This window comes from Rhinoderma darwinii, chromosome 3 (genome assembly GCF_050947455.1).
Source record: "Rhinoderma darwinii isolate aRhiDar2 chromosome 3, aRhiDar2.hap1, whole genome shotgun sequence".
NCBI lineage: Eukaryota > Metazoa > Chordata > Amphibia > Anura > Rhinodermatidae > Rhinoderma > Rhinoderma darwinii.
Window position 1 is genome coordinate 128628681 of NC_134689.1, and position 10078 is coordinate 128638758.

The following is a 10078-nucleotide window of genomic DNA, read 5'->3' on the forward strand; positions in this document are numbered from 1 at the left end:
GAAACGAAGCAGCGGACAACGGGTGCGTGATGCACAAAAAACGCACAAGAATAGGACATGCCGTAAGTTTCACGCTGCGTGTAAAACACTGAATGTCTGAATGGTCCCATTGACTTGCATAGGTCTGTGTGACGTCCGTTATTTTAACGCGCGTAACACGGACGTGAAATACGCTGGTGTGAATAAGGCCTAAGTATGTTTTTTGTGTGAATATCACTTTATAATGGAGTGCAGCTGCACTGGCAATTCTACTTACCTTCAGTGACGGGTTCCTTCCTCATCCAATCCTCTTGCTTGATCTTCTCTCACGGTTGTTCTTATGCCCATCGTTGCCCGCTGATGCAGTAAACTCTTATCAGAACATAGGTCTCACTACCTGCTCCTCCATGCCTTGTATGATTTGTCTCTACAAGTTTTTGGGCATTTCACTGAAGCCTCATGTTCTCAGCCTTTCTTCTCAACTGTATTTTACCATTGCTGGTTGCTAAAAACTACAGCGGTAACCTTTTTTGGGATTGCACTCCTCTTCTTTTTTTTTTTTTTTTAAATCATGAATTAAAGCTCCATGTTTTTAACCTACTGAATGCTGGAGAACTACAAGTAACATTTGTTAAAGACTACAGTATATTTGCCCATTTTACTGGGTAATTATAAACTCTCAAATACTCCTTCAGGTCCCACTTCACAACTCACTTCTCATTTGTGTTCCAGTAGATTTTCTTGCACGCCAATTTTAAATATTGACCAAATGTAAGCCCTGCCCAACACAGGAAGATGTCTCAAAAAGTGGAAGTTTCGAACCATTTTCTTGAATGATCGGTAATGTACTGCATGCTACTGTATTCAGCGCATTACAGCACCAGATCCCAATGTTCTCCTTTTTATACAATTGGAGCCAATTAGATGGTGGACATAGCCTTTAGGTCAAATGCACACGATGCATTAAGAGCGGCTTTGACCTGTGGAATTACCTGCATTTACCTGCGGTACTGCAATGTGTGCATTTAGCCTTTGGGTATGTTCACACTTGGCGGATTAGCTGCGGATTTTCCGCAACGGATTTCATTAGCAGCAGAGTGGATGAGATTTGAAGAAATCTCATCCATATGATGTGGAAAAAAGACTGAAAAAAGTTCATAAATTGACCCGCAGTGTCTTTTTTAATCTGCAGCACGTCAATTTGATGCAGAATGGTGGCACCGAGGTTGCGGTTTTTCCCCATTGTGTTTAATGGAGAGGTAAAAGCAGCAACAAATTGCAAATGTTGTGATTTATGTGGTGAAAATGCTGCGATTTTGCAGCAAGAATCGCAAATCTAAAAAGAAAAAAAAAACGTTTTCAAGTTTAAATTTAATTAAAAAGTTTGTACTTACCCCGCGTGCGTTGATCTCCCGACTGTTCACCATGCAGCCCAGCTTCCTGGTATGACGTTTTATCCCATGTGACTGATGCATCCAATCACATCCTGTAGCGGTCACATGGGCTGCAGTGCCATCACAGGCACTGGGCTGCACAGAGAACAGAGGGATGCTTTGCTATGGTAACGCCAGTGAGGTAAGTATTGGCTTTTTTTCCCCAGCTGTTTTCCACCGCGGCGATTCCGTATGAAAATCTGCACCATAATTTGGTGTAGTTTTTCGTCCAGAATTCCCTGCAGGTTAAAAGTCGGGTGTGCTGTGTACTTTTTACGTAGCGTATCCGACCTGTGTGGTCATACTCTGAAAGGGGTTTTCGGGCCTTTCCCCTGCTGCTTGAGGCTGGGTTCACACGACCATGTTACTTCCGTAATGTACGGAACGTATTTCGGCCGGAAGACCCGGACCGAACACAGTGCAGGGAGCCGGGCTCCTAGCATCATAGTGATGTACGACGCTAGGAGTCCCTGCCTCTGCGTGGAACTACTGTCCCGTACTGTAATCATGATTACAGTACGGGACAGTTGTCCTGCAGCGAGGCAGGGACTCCTAGCATCGTACATAACTATGATGCTAGGAGCCCGGCTCCCTGCACTGTGTTCGGTCCGGGTCTTCCGGCCGAAATACGTTCCGTACATTACGGACGTAACATGGTCGTGTGAACCCAGCCTTAGAGACACAGATCTATTGGCCTAGTCTGTGTTTAACCTGCTGAAACAAAAATGTGCCAAACCAGTACCAGTCATTTCAGCCAGTCACTGGACACAGGCATACATTGGGACAAATGTACCAAAACCGTCTAACAGAAAAATTGGCTTTGTAGCCCATAGCACAATCGGATCTCAGGTGTAATTTCCTAAACTGCTCTAGAAAAATCTTAGCTGTTCTGTGATTAGTTGCTACGGGTAACAAGGCCAGATTTACTGTTAGACAGTTTTAAATAATACATTTTCCCTATTGAGTGGTATGTACATGCAACTTTCATGAGATTTTAATGCAACTTGCTACACACACAGGTCACGCAACAGTTGTAGCTGAAACTGTGTCTTAAATAGTCCTTGAGGAAAGTTTCCCCTTTCTCTTGTGCGAGATCATACGAGATGTGAAAGGGGCATTTGCACAATTCATCTAGCAACATATAATACAATAACTATAAAGCAATTGTCTTATGAGCAGGTGAAAAAGAACGTCCTCCAATAGAATAAGCGTAACTAAAGAAAAGTGCTAGTGGCTATTAAATGTAGGTTCACAAAGGATTTCTCAGAACCATTTGTCTAACTCACATAAGTTCACCATAAAAAACGGCTTGAGAAAGACCCATGCTAGGGTTAAAACGTCGCTAGTGTGGTGAAATAAAATCTTTCTTGCTTTGGAATATTAGGAACGCGTGCTGCCGTTTATCCTGGGTTTATTGATAAGTTCACCCTAACCATTTTTAACACAAGGTCGGATTCACACGTCCGAGGTGCATCCGTGCTGTACGCTGCGGGTCACGTTATCACGCATCCTCCATAGACTAGTCTATGGAGGGATGCGTGAAGCCCAAAAAAATAGGACATGTCCTATTTTCTCGCGGACCCTTCACAGGCTCCGTTGAAACAACGGCCGTGTAAACGGCCACATTAAATTATATAGCTCAGTGTGATGGCAGTTTTTCAATGGCCATCACACGGACGTATTACACGTTCGTGTGAATTAGGCCTAAGCGGAGATTTAACAAAACTGATGCAAAAGGAAAAGTGGAGCAGTTGCCCATGGCAACCATTCAGGTTCAAGCTCTAATTTTTCAGAGGTCCTTTTAAAAATAAAAGAAGCAATATGATTGGCTGCTATGGTCAACTGCTCCATTATTCCTTTACACCAGTTTTGATCAATCTCATCACAAATGTTTTTGATTGTTTTTTTTCCTCATGTCAGTTTGATCGGTTTTTCCAAAGAATTCTTTCATACTAATATAGTGTATGCACACAAGATACTCCGTAATTATCATGAAGACTTTTATTAAAGACTGTTTTCACGCAAATTCAGCTCTTTCAAAATAAAACCAAAAACACTTCAATTTATCTATTATCCTTAACAATTCAATTTTTCGATATTTTTCTCTTAAAATGTTCTTGTAGGTTTCTATTCCAAGGCTTTTTAAACAGCTTCTGTTTCATCCACAGTTTTACATGGCGTTTCCGTAGCCTGATGGGCTTGCAGTACCTCAACGGCTTCATCTACCATGGAGCGGAGGGATTCTGGTGAATCAAGCAGGTGGAGCAATTCAGCGTTATCAATCTCAAGCAACATTCCTGTTATTTTACAAGACATTGTAGGTTGTATGGCTTGGACCAGAGGGAACAGCTGCTCCCCTAGCATTTCTTTCTGTTCCTCTGGAGAAGCGGAGGACAGCATAGTCGCAGTTAGGGGCCCTTTTCCTTGCTGCATAGCAACGTGTGGCAAGCTATTAAGGTGTTGCAGAAGGTTACGAACGCCAGTGTTATACTTATAATGACGAGCTGAGGGACCTGTTGAAGTCGCGGTTAGTGCAGCTGAGCCCGTAGGTTGTGGCTCCATTGGTTTTGTTGAAGTGTTTGCAGCACCCTGAGTTGATCTTGTTGTACTAACAGTTGGAAGTCTTGGAGCAGAAAATTGGATGGCCCCTGGCATATTTTGGAATGGGTGAAGTCTAGAACTCTGTGATTTCCAAGGGGGACTTGGTCTAACCTGAGCGATCTGCCGATTTTTATAATACGCAGCGTGGATCTGATCGGGTGGAATGGTTGCGATGGTACTTAATGGAGGTAACTGACAGTTGGGCGCAACTCCACCACTGGCCAACTTCTCCATATATTGGTCTGTTAGATGAGCTTGACGGTCCTCCTTGCGCTGTGCCAGGGAAACATAAAGTGGTTTCATAGCGACAATTTTACCGTTCATTTCTTTGAGGGCTTGGGTTGCTTCTTGCTGGGAGGAAAAACACACAAAACCAAATCCTTTGCTGCGCCGACCGTCCATCATGACCTTGGCACTGGTGATGGTACCAAACGGGGAGAATTCTTTTTGCAGCCTCTCATCATCAATACCAAGGTGAAGATTTTTTACATAGAGATTGGCACCCTGATATCTGGCGATTCTTTCTCTCTTCATTTGTTCAAACTTTCTCTTAAGCTCAAATTGTCTCTCCATCTTCTTCTGGGCTCGGCCTACATATATGACCCTACCGTTCATGTCCTTGCCATTCATTTCCTTCACAGCTTTTTGTGCATCTTCGTGTCTCTTGAAATTGACGAAGCCGAAACCTTTTGACTTCCCGATTTCATCGGTCATAACTTTAACACTAACCATACATCCATAACCATGGAACAACTCCTTGAGCTGTCCATCATCCGCTTCTTCTCCAAAGTTCTTGATATATATGTTAGTAAACTCCTTGGTAGCTCTGGCGCTAAACTCAACTTCCCGTTTACGGCGCGACTTGAAGCGCGCAACAGATAGTTTACAGTCATTAATAAGCACACCGTTCATCTTATCTATAGCCCTCTCTGCATCCTCCTGGCTCTCAAAATGAATAAATCCAGATCCTTTTTCATCACCCATGACCTTGACAGACAGAATTTTTCCAAAACTAGAAAATGTCTCATGCAGGGTTTTGCTATCAATGGAGCTGGGAAGGTTTTTGATGAACACTCCACTCTTATATAGGGATGGGTCATGTAATGACCACATAATGCGCACAGGTCTGCCACATATGACGTCATAGTTCATCGTGTCCACAACACGCTGAGCATCTACTACACACTGGAAGTTGACATAGGCATACCCGTAAGATCGCCGTGTAACCGGGTCTCTGCACACTCTGATCGACATGATGGGCCCGGCAGGACGGAACTTCTCATACAACACAAGTTCTGACACTTCTGGGTGCAGGTCCGCTAAATACAGGGACGTCACCGAAGGTTTGCGGTCATTAGAGTCCATTTTTCTGCTGTAGACAGCGTACAATATCGGGGGAACGGTTGTTTTCTCCGGGCTCCTCTGGTAGCGGCCGGCGGGTTTGAGGGCGGGCGCTCTATGGCTACTGACCGCTGTCATCTGCATGCAACGTTACCACTAGAGCGCGGGGGGCGGGAAACGGCTACAACGTAAAGGGAAGGGGGAAGTGGCGCAAGGGGGCGAGTAGGATTTTTTTTGGTTTGATTTTCATTAAACTTTATATATTTTTTTGAAAACAATCAGTGTGTGTACCGAGCCTCTGCAACCCGCGGCCACCCACCGCTCTATCATGGGAGCAGCGGCCATGTTTCGTTATAGGCATTACTATTGTACCAGCTTGTGAAAAGCTGCACCGCAAATCGATTTCGTTTTATGTGAGTCTTGCCAGTTTTAGTATTGCCCCTAACCCTGCACAAGGATTCAAAGTGCCAGCCGATGTGCCCTCATGAATAGTGCTAGTCAGTGCTGGCTAAAGATTGCCCCCAGGAACAGTGGCAGCTAGAGAGAGCCCACATAAATAGTGCCAGCCAGCATACACTATGCACAGTGCTAGCCAGAGAGTGCCCCCAGAAATAGTACCATCCAGAGTACCTCAATTCACAATGCTGGCTAGAGAGTGCCCTCATAAATAGTGGCAGCCAGAGAGAGCCCACCTAAATAGTGCCAACCAGAGGGAGCCCACCTAAATAGTGCTAGTCAGCATACACTATGCACAGTAGAGAGTGCCCCCAGAAATAGTACCAGCCAGAGTACCTCAATTCACAATGCTGGCTAGAGAGTGCCCTCATAAATAGTGGCAGCCAGAGAGAGCCCACCTAAATAGTGCCAGCCAGAGAGAGCCCACCTAAATAGTGCTAGTCAGCATACACTATGCACAGTAGAGAGTGCCCCCAGAAATAGTACCAGCCAGAGCACCTAAGGTTTCATTCACATGGGTTGTTATTGGGGCGTTTTTTACCATTTGAGAAGGCGCAGTAAAAAAAATATTCCAGAAAAGTTGATTGGTTTTGAGGAAAATAAATTCACCTGCTAAGGGTCTATTCATACATTCTGCATACATCAATGCGCCGTAAAGCCGTCATACAATATCGCTGCTCCATACAGAAGCATCCAGTATAAAACTTGTGCAAAGGAAAAATGGAGGAAGGAAAGATGGCTGCACATAACAACCAATCAGATACCTGTTCTCATTTTTCAGAGGTCCCTTTCTAAATTGAAGCTGCAGCCTGATTGGTTATTGCGGCAGCAAGGACACTTCTTGTCAGACATTTATATAATGAGGCCAATACTGGCTATGAAATTATTTCCTATCGCAGAGGTCCCCAACTGTTCCATGTAAGCAACATTCAACTCTGAGTGATGGTCTGGAGTTACGTTTAACTCAAATATGGAGGAGGCACATATTAAACTTGGAAAAACAAGAAAACATGAAATTGAAAACATTTGCAGATAGATATTTTAGAGTGAAATTTGACACATTAGTATTAATTCTGTTCAGGAGTTAGGATATGTCTAAAATATTGTCAATGTGCATGTTGTAAAGTAGCTAGTGCATATAATCAGAATTCAGGGCTCCTATGGCGATCCACACCACTGGTTGGATATTACAGCCTCTAATAAAAATATACATGAAACATTTCTATTGTATATTATTCATAATAAGTATGTTGAGTTTAGACAAGATTTACAAAGAAAGGTGCACCGCACCTGAGAGCAGGTAGGCTATCGGAATATTCTGTTGGGTTACATACTGCATATGACCCAACAAAGTGTATGACTTTTGTTAAATCAAGTGTATCTAGAAAGCTTAGTTTTGCTAGTTAGGCTGGATTCACACGACCATGTTACGTCCATAAAGGACAGAACGTATTTCGGTCCCAAGTCCCGGACCGAACACAGTGCAGGGAGCCGGGCTCCTAGCATCATAGTGATGTACGACGCTAGGAGTCCCTGCCTCTCTGTGGAACTACTGTCCCGTGCTGAAAACATGATTACAGTACGGGACAGTTGTCCTGCAGCGAGGCAGGGACTCCTAGCATCGTACATAACTATGATGCTAGGAGCCCGGCTCCCTGCAGTGTGTTCAGTCCGGGACTTGCGGCCGAAATACGTTCCGTCCTTTACGGACCGAACATGCTCGTGTGAATCCAGCCTTACTCGCATGGTCCTCAAGCTATGCTCGTAATATACAACATAGTGTTTGATCATAGCCTTGGCTTAGAAACATTGAGAACCGCTGGCGTAGAGGAGCCACATTGCCAAATCCATAGCATCTTTATTACCAATTAGCTGAATTTTCATATTTCTATTAAATCATGGCAGAACCTTTCTTTGATCTTTTTTTTTTTTAACATATAGTTTCCACTTCTGCATATCCTAGACCTCCTGTAAATTCTTTAGGGTTCAGACGTGGTGGTATTGTCTCAGATTTTCAGTGCAGATTCCGCACTGAGTATCCGCAACAATTTACATGTCCGCAACAATTTACAGTACAATACACGTGGAAGGTGTTTTCAAAACCCCATTCACACTAGCAGAAAAAAATGAGTGCGGAGTTCTGAGCAACATGCTCAGAATTCTGCACAAATTTTTTTTCAAATACAGAATTTCAGAAATTCAGATTTCTCAAATACGCAGCATGGTCATTTCTCTGATTGAAAAGCTGTGGATTTTCACTGCGGATTTTACTCTTTTCATTGAAAAGGGTGAAATCCGCAGAAAAATTTGTGATGGAAAAATATACCATATCTGGTCTCAACTCACTCTTCACGGATATGTGCACATGCTTGTGTAAATGTATCAATATTAGCGCAAGCAAAAAGTGTAAGTGTTGTCCTAGCATTCAGACTCCAGCTCTCATTTATCAATGTATTTCATAATGAAAGCAGCAACTTGTATCTAGTTTTTGATACATCTCCTTCACTATGTCCATACAGCTGTCATCCCCGACATCAGAAAAAAGTGACCGCATTTGGATATTGTAATGCAAAGTATAAAGTAAAATAACTTCATGTGCTTATTTATACATGCCATTGTAATAACTTTACACTATTTCTCAAACAACGGGGCCTTTTACACTAGCCAATTATCGGGCAACGATCAGCCAATGAACGAGGAAACACTCGTTCATTGGCTGATTGTATCGTTTTAAATGCCGAAAATAGTAAACAGGGGGATGTGCTGCCGACATGACAGAAATGTATGGGGACAAGTGATTGTAGTAACGCGTGCTCGTCCGCATACTAGCTCCTTGTGAAAGGAGCAAACGAGCGCCGATCAACGTGCTTTCTCGTTGATCGAGCTCGTTTACATAGCCCACGTTGGGTCGTGTAATACCACCCTAAGGGCATGACCACACATGGCGGAATTCCTCCGCAACTGTCCGCATCAATGCCGCACCTAATCCGGGTTGCGGATTACGGCTGCGGATCTGCACAAAATGTGCAGAAAATTGATGCGGACTGGCCGCTGCGGACTGCAGGAAAAGTGCTTCCCTTCTCCCTATTCAGTGCAGGATAGAGAGAAGGGACAGCACTTTCCCTAGTGAAAGTCAAAGAAATTCATACTTACCGGCCGTTGTCTTGGTGACGCGTCCCTCTTTCGGCATCCAGCCCGACCTCCCTGGATGACGCTCCAGTCCATGTGACCGCTGCAGCCTGTGCTTGGCCTGTGATTGGCTGCAGCCGTCACTTACACTGAAACGTCATCCTGGGAGGCCGGACTGGAGACAGAAGCAGGGAGTTCTCGGTAAGTATGAACTTATATGTTTTTTTACAGATACATGTATATTGAGATCGGTAGTCACTGTCCCGGGTGCAGAAACAGTTACTGCCGATCGCGTAACTCTTTCAGCACCCTGGACAGTGACTATTTACAGACGTCTCCTAGCAACGCTCCCGTCATTACGGGAGCCCCATTGACTTCCTCAGTCTGGCTGTAGACCTAGAAATACATAGGTCCAGCCAGAATGAAGAAATGTCATGGTAGTAAAAACAATACGCTCCGCAGCACACATAAGATCTGCGGACTTCATTGCGGAATTTTGACTCTCCATTGAAGTCAATGGAGAAATTCCGCCATGAGTCCGCAACCAGTCCGCCACTGCTCCGCAACAGACAGAGCATGCTGCGGACACCAAATTCCGCTCCGCAGCCTATGCTCCGCAGCGGAATTGTACGCATCGTGTAAACGAACACTGCTAAATTAAAGTGAAAGTCAATGGAGAAACGGCTCCGCTGCGGATTAACGCTGCGGAGTGTCCGCAGCGGAATTTAAGTGAAATTCCGCCATGTGTGAACCCGCCCTTAGAGGTCTCAAGGGTTCTCCAAGATAAAAAAAAAAATAGATGACAAAGGGAGTTGTTAGTTATGGCACACAGAAGGGTCCATTAAAGCAGGTAGTTAATAGACCACCCAACGTTACTCACTACTCAGGAAGACACGGCATCCTCAGTCTCGACTGCAGGCCACTCAGATACATGAGAGGAGAGCTGCAACCTTAACAGGAATAGACCATGAGCTTTGGAACAAGCAATTCAGGAACAGAAGTTGTGACCTTCAAGAGCATTTACAAGATCACCTCTATTTCTAGATAGATAGATTTTATTACACATATAGTGCTGAGTACCTGCTTTTTACCTGTTCAACTGCCGAAGAAGTTACAAAGCAAATTCTTCAATCCAGATA

General features: G+C 44.2%; 1 pseudogene; it reads right to left on the reverse strand.

Annotated features, from left to right (window-relative positions):
• Positions 1-3395: 3395 nt before the first annotated feature.
• Positions 3396-5670, reverse strand: LOC142749106 (polyadenylate-binding protein 1-B pseudogene; annotated as a pseudogene).
• Between the last annotated feature and the right edge of the window lie 4408 nt (positions 5671-10078).